The sequence below is a fragment of the Suillus plorans genome (assembly GCF_016647745.1).
Source record: "Suillus plorans strain S12 chromosome Unknown HD556scaffold_75, whole genome shotgun sequence".
Taxonomy (NCBI): Eukaryota; Fungi; Basidiomycota; class Agaricomycetes; order Boletales; family Suillaceae; genus Suillus; species Suillus plorans.
This window is the reverse complement of record NW_024537459.1, coordinates 41,461-52,972: the sequence shown is the minus strand read 5'-3', so window position 1 is coordinate 52,972 and position 11,512 is coordinate 41,461.

The following is an 11,512-nucleotide window of genomic DNA, read 5'->3' as shown; positions in this document are numbered from 1 at the left end:
GTAATAGCTATCCTTCTATTCAAATAGCCTAAACATTTTGGTCTTTTTTGAAAAACTAATTATCAATTTGCAAGCTAGCTAACTCTTGATATGTTGAACCTACCCATATATACTAGATGTACCTAGATGTTTATGCATTTTTGGGTATTTGATCTTCTACTACTTATCATCCACAACACAATCTTAATAAGATATTTCAAATTTTATATGTATATAAGTTTAATAGTTGTGTTGATATAGCATATCTGAGCATTTTCAGTCTATTTTACCAAGTGTTTGTGCATTTGTTATACTGTGTCATACCTTGCTAAAAGTGCAAATGAGTGCATCTGACCATTTTCTCTTCCTACTAACTAGTTTCTCTATCATATCAGTCTTACACCACCTTAAATCTCAATTCCTTGTGTTTGAACATTTATTTCTCATTTACCACCCTGCTCACAAAGTTAGCTTTCATCTTCTAATGATACCCACCTGTGATATGGCTGATTGAGGTGCTGCCTAGGGACCTCTTTGATAGTATGAATATTAGAGGGTTCAAGTATGGGTACAACAATTCTGATGGTGATTCAGAACAATGTGTTGGATCTTGCAGAACCTAGCTGCTGTTCGACCCTAAAGGGTTTATGGACCAGGCTCAAGGCTCAGAGGAGAGGAAATGTCATAAACTTTGCTGAAGACTCAGACTCCTAGTGGATACTGGTGAAAAGCTAACTTTATTATATAAGCTACAAAAGTGCAAACATAACACTAAGGTAAAACAGTCTTTACAAGCCTAGCTAAGGATCAGTTCCTACACAGGTATATATTTTATCATATTTTTCTTCACTTAAACATATAGACCTTGTCATGTCATATTTTTTGATACCACCAATGCATTACCTGTGCTATTCTGGCTCTGCATAGCCCTCCAATCATGTGTCCCACATGCTCTAGGATCTATAGTATTTAGTCAATATAGTCTTGAGAGCTGTATTATTATCAAAATGTGTCTAAGTAAGCTTATATTAGTTTTTATTATTATAAGCATTTAAGTAAGTTCAAATAAGTCAGCCTTGCTTTTGCTAGAGAGAACATTACTAAATACTATTATTAATTCATAGGCAGCATAAACAGCTTCCTGCTCTTCTTTCTGTTGGGTTTCATTAGCCTTTTTCTTTACCTTCTCTATATATAGTGCTCTTTTAGCCTTCCAAGCCTAAATGACTATCTGTGAGGTTAGTCTCCTTATAACATTTCTATCTTTGTATTAGTCTTAGTGACAACAGCATCAAATATTTTTTCACAAGTATTTGCAATAATCCAAAGAATCCAACATCAAGAGGCTGTAATTTGTGTATAGTATGAGATATATATTCTATGAGGTTCATTTGGCATTTATATGTTCCATTTTTTGAGTTGATTTAGATTTATTCTTATGTTGGAATCAGAACAACTGTATTTGGCTAAAGGAGTCTATTGCTGTTTTTTAAAAAATATTACTATGTCTATCAGAAAAGTCTTAGAAACACTCAGTTTTCTGGGATCTGTTAAGACCGTGCACAAAGGGTAGGACTGATTCCAAGGGGCTTGGCTTCAGCTTGTGCGCTGTGCCCCTTACCCGAGTATGTGTTCTTAACTTCAGAATGAAGTCCGGAGGAAGTCCAGTGAAGTCCAAAGGACTTCCAGAGGAGTGTGGGAAACTTCGGAAGGACTTTCCAGACGAGTGCGAGAAACTTCCGGATGAGTGTGGGAAAGTTCTGGAGGAACTTCCGGAAATTACGATGGAGTTTCGTCCTGACAGGGATATGTGTAATGGCTACTCAGGACTTGTCCTGAGTAGAAGCAAACAGAGGAAAGGCTGCAAGGACAAAGTCCAAAGCAGAATAGGTCCAGAGGACCGCAGGAAAGTTCCGGAGGAACTTCCGGAAACTTGGAGGAATGGTGGATCGGAGGACTGGAGGACTGGAGGACTGGAGGACTGGAGGACTGGAGGACTGGAGGACTGGAGGACTGGAGGACTGGAGGACTGGAGGACTGGAGGACTGGAGGACTGGAGGACTGGAGGAGCAGAGGAGCAGAGGAGCAGAGGAGCAGAGGAGCAGAGGAGCAGAGGAGCAGAGGAGCAGAGGAGCAGAGGAGCAGAGGAGCAGAGGAGCAGAGGAGCAGAGCTCCGGCCTAGGGAATTCCTCCCTAGGCCTGAGATAGATAATGACTAAGTCGGAGGACTAGAACTGTTATGAGGACTTAGTGTGAAGACTAGTGCGAGGACTAATATGTGTGATATTCAGACTGAGGAAGTATAGAGACTTTACAGGGTTTATATACTACAAAGGACATAATGGAGAATCAGTCAGTGCAGTGCGAGGCTATGTGAGGCTATGGATGGAGCATGTAGAAACATCTAACACTAGTCTATCGGAAAATAGTAAATGAAGACAGAAATGAAATGAGGTATGGAAAATGAGTATAGTCTAACTTGAGAAGGAATGTACAAAGGGAAAAGGCACGGAAGATAGACGCAGGTTGGATCCGGTGTCCTGCATGATACGGGAATCATGCATGGACATAACTACTACTAGGAATAACCCTCAAAAGATTATGTCTGTTAGCACAGTCCTCAGACTAGTCACCCCATACCTTGGTATCAAACCTCGGTCCTATATTTCAAGTTTTATATGGAAGAAGAAGAAAAAGTCATATGTGAAGTAAAATGAAGGTCAAGGTATTGCCTTACCTTTGGCTTATTCACTTTGGCCAGAGAAAACCATTGAGAAAAGCTCAAAGCCTAACAAAAACCTATCTAAAAAGCCCGTGTCTTGCATATTGTATTTGTATCATTGTTTCTATCTTGTTTTCTCTAGCATTGTTCTTTTATTTTCTTTTATTTAGGATGCTATGACCTACCAGATACTCCAGAAAATATTATTTCTGAGTATGATGTCATAATGATGTCATATAGCTCCACAGAAAGTTCTAGACTATTCTGTTGGAAATTATGATGTAATGTATGAAGTCATAATGATGTCATAGGCTCTAGAATATTCTAGCTCCACTATGATGTCATCTCTGATGTCATTGCTCCATCTTTTATTTGTATTTTATACTTTTATTGGGTTTCACCCAATATTCTGATTGGTTCTCTCTTTATTTTATTGTTTGCGAACCTACATTACTTTCCCACACAAAATGTATATAAGGAGAGCCCATTCTCCCCCCAAAAAAATAGAGATCCCTCTTCTAGGAAATTTTCTTCTCAGAGAAACCCCCTCAGTTGAACAAGACATCTCACTTGTTAAGATCTCCCACTTGTAGCAGAACAAGTGCAGGGAAACGTATCCCTTGAGAATACAAGTTTCTTACGATAAGAAGCTTACGTTACTGTTTATTTGACCAACCAGTCTTTGGTCCATGTGATTTTAGAGACCGTTGTCTCTCCTGTTTTACTGTTTAATTGACCAACTCGTGCCTTGGTCAACGTGATTATTCTTGAGACCATTGTCTCACCAGTGCTATTTGTGCATATTCGACCAACCAGTCTTTGGTCAACGTGATATTACAGAGACCCCTTTGTCTCTACTCCTATTCGTGCCTATTTGATCAACTCGTGCCTTGGTCAAATCTACCCAGTTCATTTCAGTGCCTAGAACGTGCAATCTAGGCAAAGCTATTTGTACTTCAGACCACAGTTCTGAATCTAGGTAGCAAATCCTAGACAAAACAATTGGAGGTACACATAAAAAGCTCCGGCTAAGTTGATCACCTGATTGGTTTAGCGAGCCTCCCAAGAACTCACACGTTATCTACCACGAAAGAAGAAAAGTCGTAGACCATGTTAATCGAGGACTGGCAAGAAGTCTTATCCAAGTGTAATTGTGGTGTCATTACATTCTTACACGCTTTATATAAGACCCTCGGTTATTAAGACACCGGATGTTCGGAAGTCTGGAGATAGGTGATTACCATAAGGGGATGGGCGCTGATTTAAGGTTTGAGTTCGGACATGACAGATAGGTCGGATCTGGAGATCCGGAGATGTGGATACCAGATCTGGCGTCCGGATATCAGATGCAGGAGTACAGAGATCTGGACGGATGAAGGATTGGGTCTGGAGACATGGACAGGAGGTCCAGAGGTCCAGATGAGGCGTGGGAACATCGTCGGATGTTGGTCCGGAATGTAGGATATGACAGGATCCTTCTCTACTTCTTCAAAATCATTGAGTATATCATTCCCATTAACCATATCTTTCTCACTAACTGTGGCATTCTGCTTTATTATATTAGAAACAAAATTTTGAATTATAAGGATATCCTTGAATTGTAACTAGAAAAGAGCTGCATTGTAAGATAAAGAATATAGGATCTTTAACTCTTGCAGCCAAGTAAAATGAATTATGATAGCTATCATTCTATGACAGAACATAGTATAATCCTTGATAAGGTAGTTAGTGCTTTGGTAGCAGCAACCAGAAAGTAGAGAGCCTAGTAGGAGAGCTATGTTATTTATATAGCAATCTTTTCTAAGGACTCAATGCTATATTATATAAGAAGAGAAAGTTTAAATAAATGTCTTGCTTTTGTGTCATCAATGAAGGTTAAAGTCTGTTAAAAATACAGAAATCAGAGATAAGATAATCAAAATAAATATAAACCATAAATTTCTGATGAAGGGTGTTACAAGTAAGGGGCTGCATTCAATATACAGTTCACTACTTTAAGATTCCTAGTAGTAAGTATAGCCTTTAGTATAATTACAATTTTCTAGACCATAGTGAACACAGATAAGAAATTGAGCCTTGGCAAATGCCACAGGTTCATAGAGCTTTGCAAGAACATAATATTAGTAAACTACAGTGATATTATATAGTTTTTACAGAATGTTATGGTGTCATATCCTAGTCCCTTCTATACAGTGCTGTATAGCTCTACACAGTATTGTCTAGAAAATAGACCAAAATAAAGTTATATTTTAGCATTTGAAAATGCCAAAGGAAGGTTTTAAGAATGTGCTCAAAGATCAGAACTGAAGTGCTTAGCTTCAGCTCATACACTACACTCTTTACCTGAGTATATGTCCTAACTTCTAAGAGCTAAAGGACAAAGTCCAGAAATCCAGAGTCTGATGCATAGGAATTCCAGCAGACATTCAGAAACAAGTGTTGAGACTAATCCAGACAAAGTCTGGACTAGAAAGAAACAGCAAAGGACTATTGGAGATAGAGGCAGAGATGTTAAGTCAATAGGAATTAATCCTAAGACTATCAGAGAATGATAAGAGGAGAAACTCAAGTCAGACAGAGGCAGGAATAAGCAGAATTGAAGATGATATTCAAACTAAGGATATACAGAGATTTTACAGGGTTTATATACTACAGGAGACATAACAGAAGATCGGTCAGCACAGTGCAAGTCTATGTATGAATCATATGGAAAGCTTATCAATAGCATAATAAAACATAATAAAATAAAGTCAGAAATGAACAGAGCCCACATAAATGAGTACAGTTGAATATAAACATAACTGGATGACCAGAAAAAGGGGCTAACCAAAAGGAGAAAGATATGGAACAAAGGAACTGGTCGAATCTGGATATCCAGAGATAAATAGGTGATAGGTCCAGGTCTGGAACATGAGATATGACAGAAGATGTTAAACTTAAAAATGTATAAACAAAAGTAATGAGACATTTGCCACCACACTATAATACTTGTAATATTTGTTAATCATAATATAATTTATACCAATAGTGCTCAAGCCTCATAATAGTGGATTTAGTGTGATATTTCAGACTTATTTGAACTTTAAAACAATAGACAATACTATGAGTCTTGAGTATCATTGGTATTATGTCACTATGAGTTTCTATATAGAGCTGTACTGCACTATATAGAAGAGACCAGGCTGTGGTATCATAGCACTCTGTAAGAGCTATATAAGACTATTTTAGTTTACTAATAAAAGTAATTGTTGAATTTTATAATAGTTGTTCTGGTCCTCATTAGCAGGTGCCAGACTATAGATAAACTGTAGAGCCAGCTATCTTTGATAAACATAAGAATCTTGTTCTTCGCAATACTCAATGCTAGAGGAATATCAAGAATTCAACCATAATGCACATTTTCAGTTAAGGCCTTATCACTGTAGGCATCTTCTCATTTTTCTCCCAAAAAAACATTGATTGAGAAGATATAAATTTCCCCTCATTTTACCTGTCAAAATATTGAAACAAAGTAATTCATATATCAATAGTTTTCTGTGTGTGGGACATGATGTAAAAATTCATCATATTCCTTCAAGAATAATGCTGTATTTTCCATCTATTGTCTTCCAAATAGCAGCTTACAATAGTGTCAATCTTTTTCTTTGTGTTTTTCAGAAGACAATAGATAGAAAATACAGCATTATTCTTGAAGGAATATGATTAATTTTTACATCATGTTTCATACACAGAAAATCATTGATACACAAATTACTTTATTGTAATGTTTTGATAGGAAAAACAAGGGGAAATTTTTATCTTCTCAATCAATGTTTTTTTTGAGAGGAAAATGAGAAAATGCCTGCAGTGTATACTGTCTCTGCTAGTCTACTCACTGCAGGCATTTTCTCATTTTGCTCCACTAAACATTAAAAAAATGTTAATTGAGAAGACAGAAATTTCTCCTCATTTTGCTAGAGGTGCATAGAGAGATGGCCAGAGCAGCCAGACACACAGCAAAAACAAGAACAAGTGGGTGCCCACTTATTTATGAGTATTAGCAAAAACCAAAGACAGGCAGAGGCTCATTCACATGTATCATCAACCAGCATCAGATTAAGAATAGGCGGGCGCCCGCTTATTTATGAGTATCAGCAAAGGCCAGAGACATCATCAGCATCAGAGTTGATTAGATAGACAGGAATCTGCTTGTTCAGTTAGTCAGCCAATGAGAGCAAGCTGACTAATCTGTTTGTGCATGTTTGTGTCTCAGCTTATATACACAATTGAAAAGAGTGACTGCATCAAACACATCTCTTTCTGCAATTTATACCTTCTAAATAAGGAAAATTTTAAACAACCATTATAGTAAGTTTTTAGATCCAACCAAGAGAAAACAAGAGCTTGATCTCTTATTTTCTTGCTTTCTGCAGGCAAGCACCAGCACCAATTAGAATGCAAGAAATTCTATTTCATTCATAGACACAAAGGTGCTGCTGCAGCAGTCATGGTGAGTGCAGACAGAATAACCATCAAACAAGTAGACATCTGCTAATCTATGAATTCCAGTCCAACAGTGCTAACACCAGCAGAAGAGGCAAGGGCAAGGGCAAATCCCTTCAAGGATGCCTGCAAAGGTGATCTGATAAATAGGACTAAAGATGAACTCTTCATCTGCAGCAGAAATAAAAACAAGCGGGCGCTCGCTTATTTTCATTCTTTTGTTTCTTTTGATCTACTCACATATCTTTCAGTTTTACAAACTTATCTTCAAGAATTTGAATTTGAACCTCTAACCTCCAAAAACAAGTCATGGAAGGTCTGATACAAATGCTCTTTCAAACCACACAGGTCTTATCCTTCCAGTTGAGTGTGGTTTGAAAGAGCATTTGTATCAGACCTTCCATGACTTGTTTTTGGAGGTTAGAGGTTCAAATTCAAATTCTTGAAGATAAGTTTGTAAAACTGAAAGATATGTGAGTAGATCAAAAGAAACAAAAGAATGAAAATAAGCGAGCGCCCGCTTGTTTTTATTTCTGCTGCAGATGAAGAGTTCATCTTTAGTCCTATTTATCAGATCACCTTTGCAGGCATCCTTGAAGGGATTTGCCCTTGCCCTTGCCTCTTCTGCTGGTGTTAGCACTGTTGGACTGGAATTCATAGATTAGCAGATGTCTACTTGTTTGATGGTTATTCTGTCTGCACTCACCATGACTGCTGCAGCAGCACCTTTGTGTCTATGAATGAAATAGAATTTCTTGCATTCTAATTGGTGCTGGTGCTTGCCTGCAGAAAGCAAGAAAATAAGAGATCAAGCTCTTGTTTTCTCTTGGTTGGATCTAAAAACTTACTATAATGGTTGTTTAAAATTTTCCTTATTTAGAAGGTATAAATTGCAGAAAGAGATGTGTTTGATGCAGTCACTCTTTTCAATTGTGTATATAAGCTGAGACACAAACATGCACAAACAGATTAGTCAGCTTGCTCTCATTGGCTGACTAACTGAACAAGCAGATTCCTGTCTATCTAATCAACTCTGATGCTGATGATGTCTCTGGCCTTTGCTGATACTCATAAATAAGCGGGCGCCCGCCTATTCTTAATCTGATGCTGGTTGATGATACATGTGAATGAGCCTCTGCCTGTCTTTGGTTTTTGCTAATACTCATAAATAAGTGGGCACCCACTTGTTCTTGTTTTTGCTGTGTGTCTGGCTGCTCTGGCCATCTCTCTATGCACCTCTAGCAAAAAATTGAAATAATGTTAGAGAGCTTTCTCATAAAATTGTGACATGCATCTACCAAAACTATGAACAGAAAACTAAAGCTAATTGGACTCATTGTACAAACACGCTCTTTACACAACCCACCTTCTGTTACGCACTCAAATAGGTCTATTATGCGGAGCCCTAAGAGGGGCGTCATCCGCTAACATTTGTGACGTAACCAAAAGGATCCGGTATAGTGAATGAGACTGGCGACGTCAAGTCAGCAGTGATCACAGACGTGCATGTCACGTGACTACTAAGACGACTGTCTTTGAAGTCACTAGGCTCAAAGTGCAGACTGTCTTGTCCGACAATGAGACTATCAATCGAGGTAGACTTAGGCGCGAAGAGCACCTAAGAAAAGATACTAGAGACTGAAGCTGAAGGGGCTTCAGAAGGAAGTATGTTCGAGGGAAGATTGAGTAGATTCAAGTTAGGGAATCTAGTACAGGATGACCGACTATTTATACTAAGTGGAAAGGGTTGAGGGCTGGGTTACCATACTGTAGGTAAGGGTAGAGGGGAAACGGAAAATGGTATAGGTATGCTGGCAACACAGCCTGATTAGTGATGGGAGGTCAAATGGAGAATGAGACCAAGAAACATTGGAACGAACCAACGGTAAAGATACAGTGCACAGCAGGTGCGAGTCAAAAGGAACAGAAAAGGAGAGCCACATTGGTGGCATGAGTTGGGACGAGTCATAGTGCCAAGGCACATGCGCACGTTGGTGCATTATCAGAGATAAGGACGAGGAGAGGGTGGAGACGAGGGATGGGAATGGTCCCAAGGATCCGGTCAATGGATATTCGGTAAAGGAGTGCGAGCCGGTGTAACGAGACAACAATTGCTGGACACTACACGAAGTAAGTAATCAGCAATATAATAATGTTGTGGTCTGCACGTCCTAGTCTGCTATACTTGAAGACAAGTGCATTCGACCCGAGGGGTTAGCTATCTGGAATAAGTCTGAAAATAGTGAAATGATAAGTGATAAAAAGTCCGAGCGCGGGAAACAAAGTTCGAAGGTATAATCACTAGTCCGACGCCAAAGCGTCGGATCCGATGTTTTCGGGTTTAGCGGACTTGCGGGTTTCGGGTGCGGGTTCAGCGGACTACGGAGACTAATGACAATGAATGTCGGGAAAGCGAGCGGTATGCGGTGAATATCGATAAAGACGGTTATTTCGGATAGAAAGAGTGGTAATATTCGCAATGTCAACTAAGAACTACGAGATATCGGGTTTGACCACAAAGCGTCAGAGAACGGCTCCCCACTACTTGGATGATGAATGATGCTCGAGGTCAGTCCAATATATATGTAAGTACGTAGAAATGCGGAACCCATAGGCGAAAGTAGCGGCGGAGTATTTCGGATCTGAAGTACATGTAAATAAACATGAGGCACTGTGGACTATGGGAAAACATGTAATAGCGCTGGCTACGACGTGAGTAATGTGCGGAATAATGAACTACACACCTAGTGGGGCTAGCAAGACAGGACGGGACACGGATAGGACAAGTGCGCAGGAAAAACATCGGGTCCGATGCGCGGGAAACATCGGGTCCGCCAGTCAAAGTGTCGGGTCCGATGTCAAAGCGTCGGATTGAATGGGAAGTGATTATTGTGCAACGGTCATTAGACATGAATCGTGAATCAGCTGAAAACGAGCCTAGCGCGAGCTCAAGTGCTACACCAGTAGATGGTGAGGGCAAGGATGAAGGGAAAATGATAGGGGGGCCACATGACTGATGTTACTTGTAACACCTTCTGACCTCTTCTTCTTCTGAGTCTTTTTTGACCATGGTAATAGGACACTTGAGTTTGGCTGGCACTTGTCCTTTATCCTCGTCCTCTTCTTCTGTGATCTCTATGCTTTCAATATCATCCTTGTCTTCTTTGGTCTCCGTGCTTTCAATTTCATCTTCATCTTCTCATCTAGCTGGTGCTCGTTCTTTGTCCTTGTCCTCTTCTTCTGTGATCTCTATGTTTTTGAACTTTTCTTCTTCCATAGGAGGGGAGGGGGTTCCATCACTTCTATCTTGCTCTCTTCATTCAAATCAGAAAATTTTGATGTATCATTTATGTTGGTACTTTGTCTTATGATCATGTCTTAAATAGTTTCTGTACAGTTCATCTGAGCTGAGAGTATCTCATTAATGTGGCACTCCATGTCTTCTATTCAAGCATCTGTGTGTTCTTGCTGTTTCTCCGCCTGCATCACTTAGGGTTCTTCAGGAAAGAGATCTTTTATTGCATTCATTGCTTCATCAATCTCATCTGCTGATACATTTTGTTGTTAGTTCACATTTATGGAAAGCTGAGATTGAACCTTTTTTCTCTAACTTGTGTCAGTTGAAGCTGTATGCTTTGCACTTTTTGCTTCTGAAGTGAAGGTGCTTTTTGATGATATTTTTGAGGTGCTTGTTTCCACAGCTCATATTTTCATCTGCTCCTTCAAGTGCTCCCAATAATGCCACTCTTCAACCCCTTCACTCATAAACTTCATGACAAAAATGTGGTCTCCTTCTTCCACCTTTACAGCTTTCTGTCATTTTCCTTTTGGTTCTTCCTCTGGTTCCTGAGACAATCTCTCTCTGAGTGTGGTGTGACATGCAAGCAGACAACAATTGAAGGTGATACTACCAGTGCGCCAGTCAATGGAAGGATTATGTTTGCAGAGCCAGTCATAGCCAATAATAAGATCTGTCTTGCCGGTGTAGAAATACAACACAGAGTGGGGCTATACAAAGATGGCTCCAAACTGATATCTTTATGTTGTGGTCTTGCACTGCCTAGTCTGCTATACTTTGTGAGACAAGTGCGTTCGACCCAGGGGTCTGCGGTCTGGGAATAGTTTTGGGGGTCAGTGAGTGATGTGGGGTCAATAGTCCGAGTGCAGGAAACAATGTCCAAAGGTATAATTACGATGTCCGATGCAAAAGCGTCGGGTCCGATGTTTTCGGGGTTTCGGGTTCGGGTTCAGGTTGTCGGAAACTAATAGTAATGCGATAGCGAGCATCGGGAAAGTGAGTGGTATGCGCAATAATAACAATGATGGATA